This window comes from Orycteropus afer, unplaced genomic scaffold (assembly GCF_000298275.1).
Source record: "Orycteropus afer afer isolate SDZICR_OR568_19922 unplaced genomic scaffold, OryAfe1.0 scaffold00210, whole genome shotgun sequence".
NCBI lineage: Eukaryota > Metazoa > Chordata > Mammalia > Tubulidentata > Orycteropodidae > Orycteropus > Orycteropus afer.
Genome location: NW_006921797.1, coordinates 5,185,914 through 5,195,233, shown reverse-complemented (window position 1 = coordinate 5,195,233; position 9,320 = coordinate 5,185,914).

The window sequence follows — 9,320 nt, the reverse complement described above, 5'->3', positions numbered from 1 at the left end:
TGCAAAAGACCTCTTTCAAGTGCTGAAGAGCAAAGATGTCTCCTTCAAGACTAATGTGTGTGTAACCCAAGCCATGGTACTTTCAATTGCCTTATACGCATGTGAGAGCTGGACAATGGATAATGAAGACCAAGAAGAGTTGACACTTTTGAGTTCTGGTATTGGTGAAGAATTCTGAGAGTACCATGGACTGCTAGAAGAGGAAATAAATCTATCCTGGAGATGTGCAGCTGGAATGAATGCTCCTTGGAAGCGAGAATGGCCAGACTCTCTCACCTACTTTGGTCATGCTGTCAGAAGGGCTCATTCTCTGCAGAAGGATACCATGCTTGGTGAAGTGGAGGGTAAGTGAAAAAGAGGAAGGCCCTTAATGAGATGGATTCACACAGTGGCTACAACGATCTGCTCGGGTATAGCAGGGATCGTGACTGGCACAGGACCAGGCAATGTTTCATTCTGTTGTATATAAGGTCACTATGAGTTGGAAACGACTCAATGGCACCCAACAACAACAAGGGAAGGGGAAAAAAAAAAACAAAACCTCACTGCTGTTGAATTGATTCTGACTCAGAGCCATCCCCACTGGGGTTTCTGATGTGGTAAATCTTTACAGAAGTAGATTGCCCCATCTTCTCTCCCGAGAGCCACTGGTAGGTTTGAATTGCCAATCTTCTGGTTAGCAGTCAAATGCCTTAGGCACTACACCACTAAAACTCCTTGGGGAAGACTCAATACCTAGACATATTGTGAAATATTTCAAGGATAAAGAATCCTTGGAAATTTACATACAAAAACACTACCACTAAGATCTCGGACTCATGGAGAGCAGTGATTGCCAGAAGCCAATGGAGGATGCACTAGTGATTGTCCTGTGTTATAGTCTGCGAGGTATCTTGGGGGCTGGTGGCCTTACATTTTTATTCAGTAGATCATGGGTAGAAAGAATACCCTTTATTCTCATGCTGGGAGTTCCTGACTTACACTTAAATTCTGATCAGCTGAGCTATAAGGGGGACAAAAAGTGACCTAAAAATAATACACTCTATTAAAAGTATTCATTTCTTTGTAAAAAGCAACACAAGACGCATTTTCTCAAATATGCAAGGAATCAGGGAAAATAACACACTAGCCTCATTTGAATATGAAATCCATCCAACCTAAGTCGGATGTACTGAACTTACTGCTGTATAAACTAAGCACTAACAATTGTGGTGACAGTAACCATAATGGGATGGAAACTTACACACCTTGTATGTCATCCTAGCTGTCTCCTCCACCAGCATCACCACCAGGGGATGATAATGACTATAGCAAACGTTTATAATGCCTTGGAGTGCTCAGGTGGTACAAACTGTTAAGGTAGGTACTAAGCTGCTAACCAAAAGGTTGGGGGTCTTGAATCAACCCAGAAGTTCCTCAGTACAAAGGTCTGGTGATCTTTCAGGGGGAAAAAAAAAAAGCCATTGAACACCCTATGGAGCTCAAGTCTACTCTGACACACACAGGGTCACTAGGAGTCAGAACACACTTCACAACAACTGTGTATAACTTATCATGTGCTAGGCTCTGTACTAACACCTATACAAATCCCCTCACTGAATTCTGATTCTGATGTGGTAAATCTTTAGAGAAGTAGATTGCTCTGTCTTCCTCCCGTGGAGCCACTGGTAGGTTTAATTTGTAACTGGAACCAATTATTATTTTTCAATTTACAGAAAAAAACACAGGCAGAGAAAGGGTAATGTGCCCAAGATCATCCAGTTAACATGACTGATTGGTCAGAACCTGAGGCAGGATTACTGTTTCACGAGAACACTCTTCTCTTATGGACTTCTTGTTTCAGAACAGCTGTTCCTTCTAGTGAATTTTTCCAGTCTTGTTAATCCAGGTAAGAGTCCCTTTTGGTCTCTAGCTCTCGTCTTCCTTCTCTCCCCTACCACTACCCTGCCCAACTGTGTATGGCAGTCTCAGTATTTGCTGTTAGTTTCAAGATTCAGGATAGAAGTAGGGAGGAAATAGAAAATCCTACTTGAACCCTAAACTAATGCTTGTCAAACTTTTGTATGCATTTCTCTGGGGCATCTTATTAAACTTCTGTTTCTAATTTATTAAGGAGCCCTGGTGGCACAATGGTTAAAACACTCCACTGCCAACCAAAGGTTGGGTGATTTGAACCCAGCAGCTGCTCTGCAGGAGAAAGATGAGGCCACCTGCTTCAAAGATCACAGCCTTGGAAATGTTATGGGCAGTTCTACTCTGTCTTATAGGAATCAACTTGACATCAACAGTCTGGTCTGATTGATTCATTAGGTCCTGGTATGGTTGACCTAAAGGCTCACAGATGATTTGACAAAATTGCAGGTATTGTTAAGTAGCAAAGTCATAAGCACAAACCCCAAAAGAGTCTCCCTACAGAGCTGAATTGGGTTATGGAAATAGTTTTTGCAGCTTTTAATGAAGAGGTACTTTGATCCATGTACTGTTTTTCTTGGCTGTACAAATGCCTTTGGAAACTTGGTAGGGGTGCAGGACTGAGAGGATGGGTAGACTGTGAATGGCACAAGATTCCAACAATTCTGAGCTGCTGCTGTTATAGCACTACAGCAAAAACATGCCTTTCATCTGTAACAAAAAAAGAACATAGCACAATTCTTGAGGAAAAAAGGGATAAAATGCTCAATTTCTTTGCCTTTTCATGCCAATTTACTTCCATAGTGATACTGCCTCAGAAACTCAAGGAGGGGTCGCTATGAGTCTGATCTGACTCCACGGCAGCAGGGTTGGTTTGGTTTTTTCATGTATGGTCAAGAATCAGTGGGCATTGTTTTCAGTAGTAAATAGAGTAATAAATATGTATTACTTAAAATTATAAAAGTAACCACTAGAAGCAGGCATAAAACAATTACAGCTGTAATGTGAATCACAGAAGATGGGACATACAGAGCCCGCTGAGCTCTCCCAGTGCCATAAGCTGTCAGGTACCCCTTGCCATTTATAAACACAGTACCTTAAATTAGGTTGAACTACTTGAAAGTGCCAATATTTGGGAGATTTTTAGTTAGAAAAACAATTTCTAAGAGTATTTTCCCTGTTATGTTGTTGTTGTTATGTGTTGTCGAGTCGGACCTGACTCATAGCAACCCTTTCTTGGGTTTCCGAGGCAGTATCACTACAGTAGATTGCCCAACCTTCCTTCTGTGGAGTGGCTGGTGGGCTTGAACCGCCGGCCTTCTGGGTAGCAGTCAAATGCCTTAGGCACTACGCTACCATAGCACTTAGTAAATTTGCTCTTAAGAGTTGACAAGAGCAGAGCCTACGTCTTGCTCACTATTGTATTTCCAGGCCAAACACACTTCGTGGGACACAATAATACTCAACAAATAAATATGTGCTGAAGAAAATAACACAAGATGACCCGGGCTTAGGAAGGTAGAAATGGGTGAAAGTCGTATTCATTAAAAAGTTCTGGTAAATGAATGCTGTTCTAGGCTGTGGTCTTGGAATTTGGCTTCCAGCAATATTAGCACATGACATTAAATATTCTTGCAGTTACATGAAGTTTATACTTAAATTTAACCTGTAATGTGTGCTCTGTGGTTGAAAAATATTCATCCATGTTTCACAAAATCTTAGCCAGATCTTTAGCTTTGAATGACTAGTAATGTTGGCTTGAGAAGTTGTTTTCCAATTCCTGTCGCATGACTGCCATTTACTGGTCTAAACTGTTCTTCCTCTTGTTCCTGCATACACTCTTAGGGCATACAAGAAATCAGGAGTGATGGTGCAAACAGTTATGTATTGGTCTGCTAACTAAAACACTGGTGGTTCAACTCCATCCAGAGCCACCTTGGAAGAAAGTCATGACAATTGAATTGGAGAAAAAATCAGCCATTGAAAATTTTATGACGCACAGTTCTACTGTGATACACACGCAGTTGCCATGAGTCGGGATCAACTGGTTACTGATTCTCTCTTCTAAAAGGGAGCTCTGGTGGTGTAGTGCCTAAGGCATTGACTGCTAACCAGTAGGCTGGCAATTCAAATCCACCAGCCACTCTTTGGGAGGAATATTTGTCAATCTACTTCCGCAGTGATAAAGCCTTGGAAATCCAAGAAGGGGTCGCTATCAGTCAGATCCAACTCAACGGCAGTGAATTCGGGTTTTTTGGGTCTACAAATTAATAAACAATTCTTAAAATAACAGATTTGGTTAAGGTTGGAAAAAAGGTGTGCATCAGAATCAATTGCTTAATTTGTCTTAATTAATCTGTGCTTAATAGATGCACAAACATTTGTTTACTAAAATATTTTTTTTGGAAACAGAAAATAGTGAAAAAGTAAATATGTATTACTCACTGCCCTTGAGTCAGATCCGACTCACAGTGACCCCTCCTTGGGTTTCCGAGGTGATATCACTATGGAAGTAGATTGCCCAATCTTCCTTCCAAGGAGTGGCTGGTGGGTTTGAACCGACAGCCTTCTGGTTAGCAATCAAATGCCTTATGCACTATGCCACCAGAGCTCCCAAATATGCATTATGTTGTTGTTGTTGTTTTAATGTGACGTTGAGTTGGACCCGACTCATAATGACCCCTCCTCTTGGGCTTCTGAGGCAGTATCATTATGGAAGTAGATTGCCCAACCTTCCTTCCGAGGAGTGGCTGGTGGGTTTGAACCGCCAGCCTCCTGGTTAGCAGTCAAGTGCCTTAGAGGCTATGCTACCAGAGCATTATAGAAAGTTAACATATGTAACATACTGCCATGTTGCCTTTCAAAAATAAAAATGGTAACAGTGCCCTATACTGTCAGGCACTACTCTCTAAATGCTTTGGATATATTAAAATCTTAATCTTCATAACTATTCTGAGTTTGATACTTTTGCCACCCCCAACAGTAACTCCTAGCTACACATACTTTGTATGAGGTGGAGTTGGAATTCAACCCAAGCTGTCAAGCAGACAGGTAGAACCATGCCTTAACCTGTAAGGTTAGTAAATATGTGCTGAAGAAAACCTGTAAGGTATACTCTACAAATACACAAATACAGGGAAAAGCAGTTTCTGAAGCCCATGAATATTACAATCTCACTTCTGTTTTTAAATGCATGCATTGAAGATGCTTGGAAGTTGTTGTTGTTAAGTGCTGTTGACTCAATTCCGAATTACACTGACCCTATGTACAACAGAAGAAAACACTGTCCATTCCTGTGCCATCCTCACAGTCCTGGAGCCCATCTTCATAGGCACTTTGTCAATCCATCTCCTTGAGGGCTTTCCCCTTTTTCTCTGACTCTCTGTATGTTTAAAAGGCCAATGAACCAAATTCACTGAAATCGCGTCATTTCCCACTCATAGTGACTCCCATTGAGTTTCTGAGGCTGTAAATCTTTACAGAAGTAGATCTCCCTATCTTCTTTCCACGGAGCAGCTGGTGGGTTTGAACTGCTGACCTTCCAGTTAGCAGTCAAGTGCCTTACCCATTACACCATCAGAGCTCCCTGAAGAACACATAGTAATTGCTAACAATGGTTACCATGGAGGAAAGAATGCAACTTTGGAAACAGGACTCAATCTATTATAATCTATAGTCTTGTTATTTCAATTTTCTTTACAAGCATGTGGTTTATAGTTAATGTACCATACACCAATGACATTGCCCCACTCTCCTCAGTCATCTATTGCACAAAAACAGACATGTATGTGTGATTACACACACACAACTTAAGTGATACCATATTAGCCAGTAGCTCAAGGGCAGAGCCAGGTGTTTTATCTGAAAAAGGAAAATGGTCCTAGTGCACACTCCTAGTTGAATAACACTGTTTAAAAAGGAAAATTAGCTTATCTCTAATTCAGTCCTAAGTGTCCACCTTTGAACTTTAATTTGTCCCACTTGCTGAAATACTTCAACCCCTTCAGCTGGACATAGGTTAAAAATATACTGTGTACCTGTATTTTGTCATATTAATCTTTATTTGATGACTTTAAACCACCGTTATGACATCCATGCCAAATGTGCACTCTCCATTTCTGCTACAGCATTAGCTACTTCCTGGCCTCTACTGGGGTGTACTGCTCCTCAGGACTCAAGTTGGAAAATCAGGTAATTCTCCTGTAATTGACTATAAATTAAGCCAAAACAGTTTATGTGGTGAAAAGTAAGGCTGAATTACAGATAGTTTACAACTACTATTTTAAAGGCAATGTGTAGCTTTCAAAACTCTGTAATTTGATTGATTTTCTGGAAGCTGGTATTTTCCAATGTCTGACACCTCAGACCAAGGTCAGACTGGATTTTTAATGCAAGGCTTGAAGGGACATCTTAAGGGACCCATTTGGTGCCTGAGTTCCTTCACCATCACCCTGCCTGGTAGCCCTCCAATCTATGCCTTCTTTTTTTCATTTGTAACACAGTATCTCCTAAGCAAGCCCATTCTGACATGGGATTTGTCTGATAGAAAACTATTTATTTACTTATTTTTAATAGAGCTATGATCTCTTTCTAGGTAGCTTCCATTCCATTGGTCCCAGTTCTTAAAGTGTGAACTTTCTACCTAACTGATCATACAAACCAACCAAGAAACATTAATAACTGCCTTCTGTACTTTACTAAACACTTCGTGTTTAATATATTTTAAATTATAAATCAATTACAAGGAACTCCTAAAAAATTTAATACAAAAATATTACAAGTTAGAACAAAGAAGTATTGAGATAAGACATTTGAAAAGAATCATGCAGAAAAAACATAGCATAGGGTTAACATTTCATTCCTGACAGAAAGCTTCAGTAAAGCAGACAAAAGCACCATACAACTACTGTCCATCGTGTCTCTCCTACACTGTTATTTTGCAGGTAACTATACTGGGAAAACAGCAAACTTTAATCTGATCTGCTATGTATGATAACAGATAAGAAATCTAATCTACTGTAAAGTGTAACAGCGAAGAAATTGGAATATTTTCTATGCTTGCAAAAATTAATTTTACATCAAACTTACATGAGTTGTAATTATTATTAATCTTTACTTTTGAAGAAGTGTAAATGTAGGAAATTAACAATCTACGCCATGCAATAAAAGTTAACCCTTTGAAAATGAAAGCCTGTCACAAATTCTAGCAATTACAGCAGCTTATCATCCAATAATACATTACAAGGCTATGCCTGTATTAGTTTCTGTTAAGAAAATGGAAGGGAAAAGTGAAAGGCCTGCAGAACACAAGTGTTTAAAAAACAAAGACAACCAAAAATATGTTCAATGATTCTGGGGAAAAAATCTCTAATTAACAGTTAAAGGAGTTGGGATTATGAAAGATGAAAGATACCTAATACTTTTTCTCATTAGATTATATAAACTATTAAGAATACAACAAGAAGAGAAAATGATTAAGTTATAATTGGTTTATGCAAAGAAAAATGTGCCATTAAGGAAGTTGACCCACATGCCCTAAAAATTTTCAGCAACATGTACGTACTCTTTTGTGCTCAAATGCATGGTAAGCACACAAATGGATCTGAGGTCTCTTTTAGTTTATGGGAAATAATAGCCTTTAAATACAATATTGATTTTTTTAAATACTTAAGAAATAATAGCTATTCCTTAGTTGATTAAATGTTCTATTACTCTTTAATAAAAATAGTAAATAATCCCCTTATTTTAAAAAGTCTTATCTCCTGCAAGAAGTAATAAAATAGTAAATTTTTAAATTTTATCTATGGGCTTAAAGTATGTATCTTGGAGAACAGGTAAGTTTATGAAAAATAGTGGTTTGGGTTCTGATGGCCGTTGTTATACTGTTAATCCTAATATGGCAGAGAATAGAAATGTTCCTAATATGGCAGAGAATAGAAATGTTATTATGTCGTAAGGCTAAATCAGAGCAAAAAAGGTTTATTCTGCAATAGGAGACTGGAGGAACAAGAGCAATTAAAATGTAAACAGGAAGTTGTAAACAAGAAGTAGCAACCCTTTCTTTACTTGACCAGTATATAGGCTATACAAACTACTGAGATATCAAAAGTTTTATATATGTACACAGCCAACATAATATCAAAATATATTTTATTCTGGACCTCTTTCAGATCTGATTCAAATTACAGTTGTCAAAGCAATACAATGCAAAGGGAAACTGCAACAATAACAACAACAAAAAATGTGCCTATAAAGGATAAAAGGGTCATTGGGGACAAATCATTGTGATGTGAAACCAAAAACATCGTTAAGTGTAATTAACATGGTCCAGGACAGCATAGAACAACTATATCAGTCTTCCTTACACAATAATCATGAAAACTGAACAATAAAAGTTCTTTAACATGTACAAAAAACTGTCATGGGCTGGTTTACACTTTTACAACAGTTTTAAAGTTAACTGGATAACTAAAGAAATGATGCAGACATTTTAATCCAGTGCTATAGGTAGGCTCACAGAATTAGACCCAAAGGATTTGTAAAAATCAAAATTAAAACATTAGAGCTACAATGTCATAGTGAGGAAAGAAGAAAATTACTTCTGTATTCAGGGATTACAGAACTACAAAATGTAGTCTGTATGTTTTTGTTTTTAATGAGATGGGTAAGTACATCAGACTAGATACAACATGCAGAATGTTTTCCTGAATTTATCCAGAAATTCCAAAGGAAACATCATGAAACAGCTTACTAGGAAGAAAAAAAAAATATGCCCTAGTTATTCACCCTGCTTCAACACTGTCAACATAAAGGCAGAAATAAAGAATGCTATTAATACTTCGGAACTACTAGTATAAGACATCAAATTTCTAAATCAGTGTATTAAAAAAGTGAACACGTCTTCTTTTTCTTCTCTTGTCTACAATTAACTAGAATCATGTTAAAAACATTTGATAGTGAATGTGACACTTCAGAGCTACTACCAGAGGAGTAATTCATAACTTCCCTACCCTCCCTTCTATCCCTGCTGATTCAGGAGAGGGGGTGGGGGAACCACCAAAAAACTAGGGTCTCTTGTAGATTTGCTGCTGTTCCCCAAAATGTTGGCATTTGCTGCCATGCCACAATGTTGGTCCACTGAAAATAGGATTTCTGCAGAAACTGTCAACAGTAATTCACCATATGCAAGTACCATCCTTAGCATGCAAGAAACGCAGGTTCTGTAGAAATGTACTATGTGCTTCAGAAAATTGCTATTAAATGAGTCAATTGCATTGCATCTGAAATTTATTTTTCTTCTTTTCTAGTAAAACTTGTCATTTTTGCTCACATAAGGATGGTAATTTGCAATTCCTCTTAAGAGCAAAAAAAAAAAAAAAAAAAAGGCATACTCTTCCTCAGGCCTCTAC